At 39.7% G+C, this 16,618-nt stretch overlaps 1 protein-coding gene across 6 annotated transcripts in view; it reads right to left on the bottom strand.

The window, feature by feature from the left end:
* PALLD (palladin, cytoskeletal associated protein) overlaps positions 1-16,618 on the bottom strand; it is a 433,486-nt gene that overhangs the window by 204,358 nt on the left and 212,510 nt on the right. The window lies entirely within an intron of this gene.

Below are 16,618 nucleotides of genomic sequence, written 5' to 3'. Positions count from 1 at the left end.
GTACCAGCACAGCCCTTTGGGGGAGAACGTGGGCTTCAGCTCACGTCCTGGAATCTTTTCTGTACATGTGTGATTGCCTAGAAAGAGAGCCTCTCATCACTTCATATGTATACACTGTGTGGCATGGTGTCAGATCTTACTCCACCTGGGGCTATGTCATGGCTCTTGTTATGGTTTGGATGTGAGGCGTTCCCCAAAAACTCACATGTGAGACAATACAAGAAGGTTCAGAGGAAATGAGTGCCTTGAGAGAGTCTTAACCCAATTAGTGAATTAATCCCCTAAGGGGGATTAACTGGAGTGGGTAACTGGAAGTGGTAGGGTGTGATTGGAGGAGGTGGGACATTGGGGTGTGGCTTTGGGGGTATATATTGTGTATCTGGAGAGTGGAGACTCTTCCTCTGCTTCCTGATCATCATGTGAGCTGCTTCCCTCCACCACACTCTTCTGCCATGATGTTCAGCCTCACCTTGAGCCCTGAGGAATGGAGCCTGCTGTCTGTGGATTGAGACCTCTGAAACTATGAGCACCAAAATAAACTTTTCCTCCTCTAAAATTGTTCTGGTCAGATCTTAAAGTCCCAGCAGCAAAAAAAGCTGACTAAAACAGCTCTTAACTTCAGTTTCTACATAGATGAAAAGATGATAATATCATTTACTATTCAGGGCCTTTCTAAGAACTAAATGAAAAGATAATGTAGGCTACCAACTAGAGTACCTGGCATGATATAATAGGTTGTGCCTGAAGATTGGGTTTAAATTTCATGGAAAGACGTTGAAATTACTTCACATATTAAATACAGTGAATGGTTTCAAGATATGAGATTAAAAATATGTCAAATCGTGTAATGAATGACATTTTTATGTGTTTTTTTAAGTTCAATAGTGTATAAATGCTCAATCAATATTTATGATTATCATACTATGACAGAATTTTAAATAATTAGAATCTCTGAGCATATCCAATTGACTCTAAAGTTATTTCACAATGTTTTATGCTTATGAAATACATTTTTAATGAATCTCTAAAATTAGATTTGTCCTTCCTTTTCTTCCCTGTAGAAATGAAAATCACTGGGAAGTAATACTTTTAAGATTAGAGAGTAAAATAAGAGCATTACAAAGTAATACAATCCTTATTATATGGTTCATTAGGAAAGAATGACTAGACTTATAACCTTTTGCAGGTTCAGGATGATGGGAGAAACATAAAGAATACCACATTCCTTTGCCAACACTAAAGTAGAAAGAATATTTCCTTAGACCATCTTCTAGCCACTTACTAAAAAAGGTGCTAGATATAATATTGCAATTCATGCAAATCCTGTGAATATGATTTTAGCTGGAGGAAAGTATCTCAATGTTTTATGCGCGAATAAAGTAGAGATTCAGGAGTATCCCCACAGGACAGTGCAGGATCATGGGGGACTCATGATGCGTTGTCCAGTTGGAGAAATGCCCTTGCTTAGGCGCCAGTGACAAAGACTCTGGAAATCACTGTGGGAAAATTGTATTCCGCGGAAATATGTGTTCTAAAACTTTTCCATATGAAAAAGTAAGAAATGTAGTACTAACCAGCAGGGCTCTATTGTATAAGCAGCATAAGAGGGAGAAGAAAGAATAAGTGAGACATTTTTGGTTCAGGTCCAGGCTTAACTTGGTAAATCCCTGGACTTCCAATTTAGTTCTCCTGTTAAAAGAATGACTGAGAAATAAACATGTATCAGAAACTAATTTCTAAACATGATACAGCACATTTCTCCTCTTGAAAATTCCTCTATCTCTGTAGCTTTCCACTCATTATGGATTAGCGCCACTCTTCTTAGGAAGGGCACAGTTTCTGTGGACAACAAGCAAGTCTTGCTCAGCTTTGAATTTAAAAATGTATTTTAAAGGTTAAAAGAAAAACAAGTAGTTCTGGATTCCAATTTCAAGAAACAGACACTCGAGTGAGAAAAAAAGAAAGGGCTTTTCTTGGTCTTGCATAGTTGGGAATTGACTATTCAGAACCAGTCTTTGGACACTGAGGTCAAAAAAATTTCTAGCGCGCTCATGAGTAGGCAGATGTTAGACATAAGATAGGGGATGGTACAAATCTTCCCTGGTCTGGGAGTACATTTTGATGGAGAAATCTGGGGGGAATGAGACTATAGTTAATTTGCTGCTAATGTGTCTTCTTAGGCACTTAGGTCCCCTCCCCACTACATCTCATGAAGGAGAAGAAAGGGGAGCATGAAAGAGCTCATAGAAATCCCAGATAGGTCAAGGGAGGTCCCAAATCAGAAGAGCCCTATGTTGTAATTTGGCACTTGGAAGTAGGTCTCTAAGCCTCTGGCCTAGGGAGGGAGCCTGTACAGCAGCACAGGGGATGGGTGTTTTGGGTGTTTCCAGTCCTTCTGCCTGCTTCCCAAATGCCCGTAGCCGGAGTACTGCAGGAGGGAGAATCAGAAGTTTCCAACCACTCCAGCAGCACAGAGTGGAGAAGGCCAAAGATCCCGACAATCCCAGTGTCAAGATGACAAGGCAAAGTATGAACAGAAGCTGGAGGACGAGCAGATTTGCCACAGGGGCAGAGGAAACACCCGAGAGCGAGCACAGGGGAGAAGTCAGCTCAGGGGACGCCAAGGGGGACTGGAGGCCTCTTGGTCTGCAAACACCTCTGGTAGCTTTTCTCTTCTCCCAGGTTTCCCCATCCTCCAAGGATGGATGGAGGGGGCCTTTGAAGTCGAGTATATAAATGCTGTAGAGACTGAGTTACTCTCGAAAAGTCTAGGTTTGAAACGAGTGAGCACAAGAGTGACCAGTGACCTTGAATATGTGAGTTGAAGTCTGTCGCCTCTTATCGCATAGAGCAAGTTGAGCTCATGTTATAAAGAAAGGTGATTTTCTGGACGTGAATGGTAATGTTTTAAAAACCCACTACACACGAACAATAGGTGGATTACTGAATTTGAGAACTACAGAAAGGGTTAAGATTGGTAGTCAGTATAATGAAGCACACATTGTTTTTATACCTTTCATCTAAGAAATTCATGTGCAAAGGCCTAGCCCACTGATCTGTAGTCTAGCATGTATTTTTTGGTGAGAGAAACTAGGGATTTAAACTATGTACAAGTGAAGGATGTGGGAGGAAAAAAATAACATTTTAAAACATTTTAAATTTACTGTTCGTGGTTACAAGTTTCCTTAGGAGACATAATATTTTTTTTTCTCTTGTCTAAAAAAATAATTTGGACTATCTTCAAAAAAGCTGGGTTTAATGTTTCTCAGACTGTTTCCAAGCAGACTAAAATACCAACAAAGTCATATCCACAGGGAGAAGTCTATGGTTCACCAAGTTTGCATGATTCATGCCGGGGAGCTTTGTATGGCCGAGATGCATGATGTGCCTTCAAATTCAATGTATGGAACACACATACCAAAGAGTTGGATTCCTTACAAAGGCTGCCTGACCCAAGAGCCACTGTGACAAAGGGAAGGGGCTAAAGAAGACAAGAGCAAGAGGACAGCAGTATTTCACATTTTTTTTTTTTTTTTTTTTTTGCAGTACTGGGGATTTGAATCCAGAGCCTTGTGCTTGCAAGGCAAGCACTCAACCAACTGAGCTATATCCCCAGCCCTCACATTTGTTTTTGATCTGCACAGGAAAAGCATTCTGGTAGCAACTTCAGAGATTCAGGTTGGATCAATAGCTGAGCCCACCAGGTTAGTTGCTTCTTCACAGCCACCCTCTCCAGAGCAACCAATTTTGAGCCCTGAAAATATGAGTTGTAAACATTTTCTATGAAGAAAAAGGCAGGATGAGCCATCCATGCTCAAAGTATTCAGTAACTAATTTCCATGTATGTCAAAGAACATTTTAAATGGCGCCTGTACATAAATAAGTGAATTTCTGTGAAAAGCCTTTGTAAACCTGAAAGTGGTATAATGACAGCATTTACTGTCCTTATTGTATTTTCACTTTCAGACATCACTGCTAATCAGCAACTACAAACAGGTCAAGGGTAATCTATCACATTGCCTAACTGTTTTGGCCTGTCTGGCCGTGGGACAATGTGGGGACTTGAAGGTCTAATTACAGATGGATACAAGGCTCTGTTGGAGACTGACTGTTTTCTAGCAGAAAATGATCATGTTACTTGTTTGAAACACAAAAAATGGCTGTAAGGAACTAATGGATATAAGTTATTTTGGAATATTCAAGTCACTTCTTAAAATTGTCATTATGATCCCAAATCATTATGTGTCTCAATTTTCTATGTTGGTTAGATTTCCATCACCATAACAGAATTACCTAAGGAAATCAATTTAGAAGAGGCGAGGTTTATTTTGTTATATGGTTTATGAGATTTTAGTGCATGGTTGGCTGTTACGGGCCTGTGGCAGAGAACCATGGCAGTGGGAGTGTGTGCTGAAGGAGGCTGCTTACCTCATGGCAGTCAGGAAGCAAAAAGAGTGAGGAAGGAGTTAGGGACAAGATATACCCTCCCAGGGCACACCCCAGTGACATACCTCCTCTAACTAGGCCCTACCCTCCAAAGTTTCCACCACTTCCCAAAATGCCATCAGATGTGAGTCCATCAGGGGTTAATCCATTGATGTGGCAGAGCCCCCATGAGCCAATCACTTCCCAAGAGCCACACCTCTGAACACTGCTGCCTTGAAGACCAAGCCTTCAACCTGTAAGCCTTAAGGGGGACATTCCAGATCCAAACCCTAATAGGCACTTGTTGCAAATGAGGCTAATATGATCCCCAGTTTGATGATGACCCCATCATTTCTGGGTCATTAGCGGTTCAGTAAATGTTTCTTTGGCAGTTTAACTGTTCACCCCCAAATTTAGTATTTTGGAGTTCGGAAGTCATCTAAAACCTCTCACACTGAAGATAAAAAAAATCTGAGGAAATCAACATTTCAGGTAGGTATCACATTAGTCATCTGCTTGTTTTTTTACAGGAAATTCTTTGAAAGATTTGTCTGTATTCACTGTGACTACTTTTGAATCTTCTTTCCTCTACACACTTCTCTCAGGCTTTTGGTCTCCACCCCACCCTCCAAGGCAGCCTCTCTTGATAGTGTCTTCCATCTTGCCAAACTGGAAAAATTATTCTGAATCCTCATTTGAAGTCACTTTGCAGACTCAACAGAACTGATCACTCCTTCTTGAAACATGTTCCTCTTGTAACATCCTACTCTTTTGGGGGTTTTCTCTATCTTACTGTGTGTTCCTTCTCAGCCTCTTCTAAACCTTCAAATGTTGGAGAGCTTCAAGGCCCAGTTCTAAGAACTTCTCTCCATTTACATTTACTTCTTTAACTGATAATAAATACTCTCAAGGCCTTACATACTTTTTGGCGGTAACTCTCAAGTTCATAGTTTGACATCTTTGGATCTGTATTTCCAATTGCCTACTTGACATTTCCATATGGAAATCCATAAAACACCTCAAACATAACCTGATCACAATAGAATTATTGATATCCTTCCTTTCTCCCAAGCTGTTCCTTTCTTACTATTTACTGTGTCCATAAAGGACACCATCTTTCATCCAACTCTTGGATGATTTCAGGAAATCATTCTTGATCCTTTTGTTTTCCTCATATTCTAAGTGTTATCCATCAGAAAATCCTATCATAAATATACAAATTCCATCACTCTATAGCCTCCACCACTCTCACAAGTCACTCAAATTCCTTGCCCAAATGAAAATAATCTATCATATGGTCTCATTCTCTTTCCTACTACCTCCAGGACAGTCTCCATACAGCTGCCAGAGAAATATCTTAAACATTAAATTAGATCATGTAACTTCATTGCTTGGAATTTTACTGTGGCTTCCTATCATAGTTGGAATAAACACCATCTCCTTACCCTGGCCTGCAAGTTTCCTGTTTATCTCCCCAATCTCATCTTCTGTCTCTACCTCTCTCCTGTCATGCTCTGAACCCCTTCTCTGATCTCTGTTCTTCTAAACTCCTACGTGCCAGACTTCTTTTCACCTCATGACTTTAAAACTTGATCTCTCACTCGTAGGAATGTTCTTCCTTAGATCTTGGCCTGGGGTGCTCATTTTATATCATTCAAGTTTGCAGAATTCCATTTCCTTGGTCCTTCCCCCATCTCCAACCCTTTTAAAATTGAAGCATTACAGTTGTACATAATGGTGGAATTCATTGTCATATATTTATGCATGTGCACAATATAACAGTAATAATGTGGTCACATCACTTCCCAGCTCCTGGTCCGTTTATCTAAACTAGATCCCTCTTTTCACTGTCATTGTCTCTCAATCACCTTTACCTTGCCTTTTTCTTCTTAGAATTTATCAACAGTCAAGATTATATTGTTTAGTATTTGTCTTCACAAGGACAGAGCCTTTGTCTGTCTTATTCGTGGTTCTGCCCTCCGCATCCACATAGGGCTTTGCACATTTCAGCAACAAGTGTGCACAACGGGTGCTCATTGAACATCTGAATGATGCACGCTGAATGACTTGGGGACCAACACGGAACAGAAAGATGGAAGGACCTCAGTGAGCTTGGAATGACACATTTAGTTCTGAGGTACTCTGGGATATCTTGGTTGAATCCTGAATTTTGATTTTATCTAAAATCATACAATTGTTTTTCTTCAGACTGTTCCCACATAAAAATCATCACCATGTAATGAGCTTAAGAAGCACCAGATGGAAAATAAGAGTCAGCATCATTTAACAGTATTTGGAACGCCACGATAATGATCTTATCTGAGATTTGTTCTGGAAAACGTTAATAGTAATTTTATTGTATAGCACTGAGGAATTTGCATTCAGATCTGTTCGCTTAAATGCATTCATTACTTTAGGCAGGAAATAAGTCATATGATAAAAGAAAAAAGTATACTCAAAAGTATATTCATATATAATAATCTTAACCATCCAAGGATGACTAAAACTTTAAAAACACAGGATGGAATAGTACTGATACTTTGAGGGGGAAAAAAAAAAGCAGTGGATAAACCTTCTCCAATTGAGATTAGCAGTGATTTCTTATAGGTTTTGTTACACATTTCATTTTTTTCTTGAAAACAGAGGAGAAAACATTGGTTCATCCTTAAATTTATTCAAAGACAATTACTATAGGCTCTTGGCATTAGGGAAATAAAGATCTTGTTAAATAAAAAAGATCTGGACTTTTTATTCTCAAATTCCTGATTTTTAAAAAGTTTTGAAGTATAAATATTATGTGTACTACTGAATGCCTATTGTATACTATGTGCACAAATATTGAACCAAAACTTCAGGGCTTAACCCAACAAACATTAACAATCTCATACAGCTTCTCCTTGCAGGAATTTGGCGAAGGTCTAGCTGACTGGTTTTGGGTCAGTGTCTCCTGTGAGATCCCAGTCAAGATGTTAATCAGGGCTGTATCACCTAAAGACTCAGCTGTGGGTGGGGGACCTACTTCCAAGGTGGCCCAGTGGTGTGTTGGCAAACTGCTCCTGGTTGTCAGTGTGAGGGCCAAACACCTACCCACGTGAGCTTCTCCACGGGGCTAGTGACCACTCACACCATGAGCCTGACAGGGAGGGAACCATCCAGGAGGCTGAGCAGGAAGCCAAGATGCACTTTTTAAACCTGTGCTGGGAAGCAATGCACTCTCACCTCCACTGTAGTCTATTGACCACATGGACCAGCTCTGAGTCAGTGTGGGAAGAGACACAGAAAAGCATGAATGCCAGGACCAGGTTTCATGGGGGGCCATTTCGAATGATGGCTATAAAGTTTAGGTGAGCTCATTCTTCTCAGATCCCTCCCAACTCCCAAGGAGTAAGGCAGGGTAGGAAGGGGCAGGGGGAGAAAGAGAGAGACAAAGACAGAGAGAGAGTGAGAGAGAGAGGTGAGGGAGGAAGGCAGGATGAAAATTAGTGGCAGAAATGTTGAATTATTTGAATTCAGGGTTAAAATGAACTTTCAAATACCAAGAGAACCAACTATAAGCATATATACCTCCATACTTTCCCTTCTATTTAAAATGGCATAGTAAATTGGGGAGTAGGTTACTGTATTAAGATAAATTTGAAGAATCTAATCCAGCATTAGCTATTTTTTAGTTGCTGCATTTCCTTCAAGGATAAATACAAGAGTGTTCTTATCTCAACTGAAATTTATCAAAATTCTCTCTCTTACTTCTCAATGTCCCATAATAAATGAACTATTGATATAATTTAGGAATTTTTTTCCTATCTTCATGAAAAGCTTTGATCACAAGTCTAGGCTGCTCCTCTTTCTTCTTCTCTGTTTCCTTCTCTTTTCAACTTATTCTTCTCTAAATTATTTTATAATTATTTATACTATAAGTCTTTTAAAAGTTATGAAACAGAACACAATAATTATCAGTGTACATTGGGAATTTAGGCAAATATCATTGTCATTAAAAACTAGTTCTGAGTTATGAAAGTCACCAATTTTTATGTGACAACGAACCAAACTAAACTATCACAACAAAAACAAAACAACAATATCCAAAGCATATAGATGCCAATGAGAGCATATTCATGTCTAGTTATCAGAGATCATTTAGAAGTATGCAAACAGGTCGATCCCGTGAAAGTAGAAAATAAAAATATATGAAAAAAGAAACACAGTCCTACTTAATCTCACAACACAGAGCTATATAAACTGATTTTTCAAAAGGAACAAATCCCAAATTTGTTTTAGTAGCCCTGACCCCTCAATATACACAACTTGGTCAAGAAAATAATTCCTATTTTTGGAAAAAAATCACAGCAACATTTGCATTTCTATTAAGAAATTTATGGGCACTGATTAGATTAATGCAAGGAATGGAAAGAACTCCATCCAGCATGGTACTCAAGGATACTGATTTAAGCTTGGACCTGACGCTTGTGAATTCCTATGTTTGGCAGGAGGGACCGAGTGCTCAGCAGAGCACTGATCCCTCACAGCAGTCCAGCCTGATGCCCTGGAATAGCTCCTCATGCTCTGTGTAATCTTGAGTTGTGTTTAGGAAAAGTTGCTTAATTCACCTCGTTAGTTCTGTGAAAAGAAACAGCCTGCCCATACTACTGGTTACAGCAGGGTCCTCCTGTCCTGCTCCACCCAATCTTTCTCCAGTATTTTCAGCATGAAAACCACAACCAAAGATGGAGATCATTTATAAATAACTGTAGGAATGGTACAGTGTTGATTTAGTCTATGTTTGCTTGCAGGTGAACACAATATATGTGCATGCTCATCTTCCAGAGTTGAGTTTAAATTGTACAGTCCTTGCCCTGGTGTGGACTATGTTGATAAACTTCAGAGCTTCCGACTTGATCTTAACAATGGCTTGCTATATGTTAGCTAATGACTACCAAGGAAAGAGGTTTAGAAACATGACGTACCTTGCCCAAGGTCACACCGCCATTATTAATAGGAGATGTGAGGAATGGAACTCAAGGGTACCTAATTCCAAAGCTGCTACCTATTGGTGTTGCTCTTCTGACGTGGAAATTTATATTGAATAGGTTCTAATAAGTTACACACCTAAAATTGATTAATTGTTTTAAAATTCAATAAACCTTAATTTAGCTCCAAAGACCATAAATGTGATCTCATTAATATAACATCTGTTTGTAGAGCTTTTTTAATGCCAGTTACTGAGTGAGGTTTAAATGTCTATAGAAAAGATGGCCCCAGGCCCTGTCAGCCAGGAACGTCCCAGCTAGGTGGAGAGAGAAATCATCTACCAAGTAGGCAAACCAGAGAAGTACATGACACTGCAGACATCAAAAGGGAAGGAAGCACCAGCTATAAGCAGCAGGAAAGCAATTATGGAGAAAAGTGAGTGAGACCAGGAGGCATGGGGTGGGTCGAGGAGGCCAGGGCAAGAAATGCCCTGTCAAGTAGGACAAACTTTTTTTTTTTTTTTCTTTTTTCCTTTTTCTAATTTCATTGAATTTTCTTGTAGTTGGAAATAAATCAATCTTTGCTTTTGACTTGCTAAGATTGCAGGTCAGTTACAGATTATCCTTTTCCAATGTGCTTCATTGAAAAGAAAAGGCACTTTACATAAATAGCGGTTATTTTGTAAAACAACAGTAATTATTTGTGCACAGGGTGAACCTGCCCTAAGTTACAGGTCACACCCTCATATAATGCCCTTCCTGGACTCTGTTCTGCCCAGTAGAGTATGGAAGAGGTGACAGTCATGCTCTTGATTAGGTTACACTCTGTGACAAGGGACAAGGGGAGGTTACCTCAAGGTTATGTCACCTTATACTTGACTCCCCCTGGGCAGACTAGAGAGACTCCTTGCTGGCCTGGAAAGGCCATACTGTGAACTGCCCCTGGAGGGGGGTCGCATGGCGGGAAGCTGAGTGCCTCTAGGACCTGACTTGGAATCTGCTGAAATACAGGGGGAATATCTATGGCCAAAAATAGTTATTCTCATTCTCATAGTGATATACCTTTCAAAATGGTGGAATTTCTTTGATGATATTTATAGTATCTCAACCACAAGATGTTAGTATTATATCTTTAAAAAAAGATCCTAACAAAAGCTAAAATGTAGCTTGGGGAAGGCTTGGCTTCCATTTTACTACGGTTTTCTTTGAGAAATGAGGGGAACAGACAAGATGACGGGCAAGGCCCTTGTAACTCTGTATCCTGTGGGTTGTGGAATGAAGTCTTGTGTCTCTTTCCTCTGTAAAGAACCTAAATTTCTCTGCATTCCCTACATGTGGTGACCTTTAGAGCTTGAATTGCTTAAATTGGATGGCTGCAGTTTCAAAATGTGAAGTCTCACTGTCATGTTGTGTGCCTGAATTTTGACTCTGAAAATATAGTTATTACATACATAGTTTCACACTGTTAGGAATAACATCTGCAATTAGGTTTCATATGTTGTCTGCCCTTTTTGTCCTCTCTTGATTTCTAAAAGCAATAAAAAACAGAGACATTTTATGGGCCAGAATGAGGTGGGGATCAAACCTGACTTTATTTTGGATCCATGATTTCCTGATGGTAATACAGTTATAATAAAGTAAAAGCAAAAACTCATGAACCCATCTGAGGGATCAGAGTCAACATTCCCGAGTGCATGTAACAGATAAATTTAAAACACATATAGCATGTAATTTTTTGAAATTTAAAGGGGGAAAAGTTTCATTCAACCTCTTTTTCCTCGCACATAGTCCCTTACGCATGACTAAGTTAAAACCGGTTTTCTTTGGATTGGTTAGATGATATACAAATGGCACATTCTTTACGTGAAAACAATTGCTTGGGGGTTTTGTAAGGAAGATGGATTCAATTTGAAAAGTTTACTGCAACTTGGAATGTGAAAGAAATGAAAATAATAAGAACCCTTTCAATGCATTCTTAATATGTTAGAAAAAGTGTTTTTTGCAAAGGAAATATCATTAAAATAGAAATGCAACCATATGAAAACAAAATCTAAAATAAAATTTATACTATTTATCATATTACCTTGATATACAAAGTCTTTTTTTCAAGTTCATTTGTTCATTCTTTGTTCTCCTCTCTCTCTCTTTTCCTTTCCATCCTCTCCCTTTCCCCTCCCCTCTCCTCCCCTTCTTTCCCTTCCTTTCTTTCCTTTCCTTTCATCATTATTTGCCCAGCATTTCATAGCCTCTAGTGAGGTCACCAGTGTTTGTACTGTAACTAAATAGCATAGGGAACCCAATGTAGTATTAATGATATATAAAGGTGATTTGAAGGAGTGTAGTAAGGGGAAATCTGAAACCAGGAGACTTGGTTTGGGGACCCTGGCTTTGATAGTAAGACTGATAATGATGACTATGATGATAATGACGAAGATCAATATTTTATATCAAGTTTCAGGTACTTAGTGAGTGCCAGACATTAGCTAAGTGTCTTATGTGAATTTTCTCCAACTAACCATTTCAATGGCCCTATGTGTTCTATTACTATTATTCTCATTTTATAGATGACAAAGCTGAAACTGAGGGAGGGGTCAGTGGTTACTCAAGGTCAGAGCTGAATCAAAGAGGGAGAGTCAGGATTCAAGCCGATGTTTGACCCCAAAGTGCACACTGTCCTCTTCACCAATGCTGACCACATCTGCCAAGTCACTTAAGTTCAGTGGTCTCCTCTGGCCTCCTAGAATAATGAAGAGGTTGGACCACGTCATCTCTGAGATTTCCTTTGATGTAAAAATTGTATGAATTCTTTAATCTGCTGTTGAAAGACCATGAGACTGGAGTTCTGTTTTCCTTCAGGCTAGCCTTGGTCTTTCTGTTCTGTTCTGTGTCCTGGAAATGCCATGTGTGAGACTTGAAGGTTGTGGAAGCTGAGTAGGCACCCTGTGGATTGCACTCGGTGGCAGAGCATGAAGAACTGGTCTGATCAGGGATGCTTTGGTCCTCCTGGTCCCAATTCCTAAACAAGTTGACTGGGTAGAGTAAACAAGCAGCAGAGGGCAAAAGGGGGTCTCAGGAAACATTCCCCTCTAGTCCTTTCTTCCTGGATATGCAGGATTGTCACACTTCAGAATGAGACACCCCGAGGGTTAGTCTTCCCTGGGTTATTTGGAGAGGGACATGGTGATGATAAGGGAAACAACTATGACTGAAGTGATTGCCCCAGGGTGCGGAAATCTGAGTTGATTTCAGGAGGGAGAGGCATCTGTTTTCCTCTCCTCCCCCTCCCCCACTTTGCCAGGGAGAGCAAAGACAGAGAACCCTGGAGGAATTTTCAGATTATGTTTTCCCCTGGGATTCCCCTCTAGCTAGAGCAAAGACCTCTCAAACATGGAGGCAAATTCCCATCTGCTATAGTTCGGGAAATTTCCAAATTCCCCTCATTTATGCTGTGCTGCACTTGTTTTGGAAAATCTGGGAGATGTCCACAGATAGATATATGGAGGTCTCCTGAAGGGTGTTTTTGAAAGATTGCAAAACTGAGTCACAGTGAAAGTCAAAAGGCAAACGAGCTTTTATTTTTAGGCTCAGTGCCAGACCTGACCAAACAAAAACAAGCAGAAAATAAACAAGAACAGCAAGTTAAAAGAGCCAGTCAGCAACCTCATTCAAACTCTATTATCACAGCAGAGACTGGGGTGAATACCTACAACCAAAGTCCTAAGTTTAGACTTGAAGCTACTTGTTTGTCTGCTTTTCATCACTGTCAACCAAAATACATGATCAGAACAACTTAAAGGAGGCCAAGTTTATTGGGGAATTTATGACTTCTGAGATCTGTCCAATGCTCTGGGCCCAAGGTGAGGTAGCACCCCATGGGCAAGGACCCAATGGAAGAAATCTGCTTACCTCATGATGAGGTCAGGAGGCAGAGAGAGGGAGGAGGGAAGATGTACCTTTCCAGATCATTCCCCTAGTGACCTAGCTCCTACAACCATGCCCCATCTGCCTGCTGATACCATCCAGTAGCCCATTCAAACTAGCATGGACTGATTAGGTAAACAGCTCTCACAATCCAATTATTTCAGCTCCAACATTTCTGTATGAACAATAGGTACTTTTGGGGACACCCAATATGCAAACCATAACACTCCTTACAGACTTAAAATCATTGTCCTGCCCCCTTGCTAGCAATTAAATACAATTATAGACTCTCTCTTCATACATTGAGTGGGATTTTCAGAAAGGAATGCTTCTCCACCCCAGGATAGCCTAATGATAAGATAGGGAATATCATTAAGTCTTTCACCCAAATCTCCAATGTCTCTACTTTAAAAAAAAAAAAAAAGCACAAATATATTACACCTCCGTCTTAAACATTGTGGCTAGTTAGCAGGGATTAAAAAAAAAGTCTGATACCTTCATAGATAAAATGTTCCTTCAGAATATGATGGCCTAGTGGTATAACCAAGCATTCAAGTGGATAAATGCCACTCAGGGTGACCATGAATACAATCCATTTACTAAACAAATAAATATATGCTGAGTATTTATTATGTACTGGACACTGGGGTAGGGTCAAGGTGAATAATAAGACAGACCCAAGCCCTGGTGTCAGAGAACCTACAAACCTCACAGAGAGACAACTGTTAGAGAGAAATTACATGAGGGTTATTGTGGAGGGAATCCCTGGTGCCAGGGGAAGATGCAGAGGGGGATCCAGCTTACCCTGCCTCCTGGAAGGCAAAGCATGGAGTTTAAAATGAAAGACGGACAGGAGTTAGGGAAAATAGAGAACAGAGGAGAGAATAACGGGTGGAAATATCAACAGCTCAGGGACAGAAGCTGAATCACTGAAAAGAGAAAGAAGTGAAATTGTCAAGGTATTATTTAGAGTTTGAGAGAAATTCAACTACCTTGATAGTATTACTAAAACTGTCTTTTCACTTAGTGCTAAACAGAGATGATGTAACTATCAATCAGAACTGAATGATCAGCACATGTAGGGTTCACATCATGAATTCATATGACTACAACTAAATGCAGCCACATCAGGCACAGTTGACCTGAGCAACCTCCTAGATCTTTTGAAATACTGAAGACTGTCCAGAAATTCCTTTATTGATTTTCTTAAGCCATGGTTGGCAAATACTGTTCTGTTAAGCTGGTATCTGGGCATCAGAGTGACTTTAAAAAATAAAACTTGGGTTGGGTATGCCCAAGGAGTAGAAGCTAATGAATTGTTCATGAGATATTAAGAGAAACTCCTAGGAGTATCATAAATACTTTAAATAAACCTGGCTTTAAAACAATTCTCTCTTTGAAGTGCCCAATTTTAAAAATATTTCTTTCTTTTCCAGGAAGAATTTGACCTCACCATCAAGTCGGGGAGGTCAGGGATTTAAGATCACCTTCTTTGAGGTTAAGGAAAAAGCAGGTGCTGGGAGAGGGGAGACAACCTGGGCTGAGTAAAGAAGACAGCTTTATTTAAGAGACACGGTTACGGACCTCAAGCTGGATGGAGAGGAATGAACCACATTTGATAGGCCAGCAGAAAAGTCACCATCTTCATGTTGAAACCCTGGAACACCTCTGAACAGAAAGATCAGTCCACACTGCTTCCTCAGAAACCACTTAGAATAACTCAGTGTGCTGTGGGGCAGTAGGGGCACAGGCAGCAGGTCTGCCAGCTTTGGTCCACGTTGGAGAGCCAATAGGCTCTTTCTAGTGAAGCACACCATGTTTTCAAGTTAGCCATTTCCCTTTGTTCCACTGAGCTTTTGTGAGCTTTGGCAAATGGAAAAATAAAGTCAGCTGTCATTTCAGTCTAGTGGCCTCCACTCTTACACCCTCTATCATGCTTCTGTTTACTCTCTAAGATTTGTCCACTAGGAACTTTCTAGGGCCACTGAACCCCACTGAAAGAGGCACTCATGTTTCAGGATTTGTAGGATAAACCGCTCTTCCCCTTTCTCTAACCACTCTTATAATCAATCAATCAATCAATCTCTCTCTCACCACACACACACACACACACACACACACACACACACACACGCACCAAATACAAAGAAGGAATTTTTTGCAAAACTTGGATTTCTTCACGAGCTCAGAAGTCAGCAATCTCATGTTTCAGGGATGAAGACAAGTAACTTTTCTAAACTGTCACTATTCTCAGCACAACTTCTTCCATTTTTGGTGTCTTGGAAATATGACAGAAGCACCAATGGGATCAGAGTTGTCCCACCACCCGAAGCTGGATTCGGCTGTATGGAAATGCACTGTACACAGGAACAGATCTTGAGGCCAGTGGGAACAACTTAAAACTAGGAATGAAGTTAATCAAGCCCCTGTTACACTTAACATTCTTGTCTATTAAATGCAGGTCACTTCCTTCAAGATACTATTTTAAGCAAATAAGATTTCTGCAATTCTGCAAGACTGAAGTTAATTAAACAGCATAGCAAAATGGAAAACAGATGTCACAGCATATTTTTAAAAGATTTTAATGACATTCGGCCTGTTTTCTTAAACTGACTTGCATTTGCTATTGTATCCTGCACGTAGGTTCAGGAATTGATGGAATGGGAGAATTTGTATCATTTTCATGTAACTGGCAGCAGAGAAGCTATTCAAAGAGAAGTATAGTTAAGGGAGTCTTTCAGATTTTTTTTTTTTTTTCTTCTATACAACCTGACTGGTTTTTTTTTGGCCTAAACTCTTGAACTCTTTTAAATTAGCATTTTCCATCTTTCAAAAAGAATTTTCCCTACCACCAATTCTGACTCTAGTTGTTTTTATTATGGTCCTTTTCAGTAGTCTCATGCTCAATTATCCTGAAAGTTCCTGTTAGGTTTGATTAAGAAATTGAATATCTGGGGCTGGGGTTGTGGCTCAGTGGTAGAGCGCTTGCCTAGCATGTGTGAAGAAATGGGTTCAATTCTCAGCATCTCATATAAATAAATGAATAAAATAAAGGTCCATGAACAACTAAAAATATATACATATATAAATTAAAAAAAAAAAACCCTAATATCTGTTAATTCCAGCTCAGAAAAAAAGATCACAGCATGATGAAACTTTTGGAGATAATAGTTATTCTACTATAGGCACCCATGGTTAGATTTTTAATGTATTTTTTCAAACATCTGGGGACCGCAATTCAAAAATACAAAGGTTTCTTTAAAAAGAATCAAAAATTCAGATTAGACTAAAGAGATTAAGTAAGTTTA

This window comes from Sciurus vulgaris, assembly GCF_902686455.1.
Source record: "Sciurus vulgaris genome assembly, chromosome: 5".
NCBI lineage: Eukaryota > Metazoa > Chordata > Mammalia > Rodentia > Sciuridae > Sciurus > Sciurus vulgaris.
This window is presented reverse-complemented; position numbering and strand designations above follow the sequence as displayed.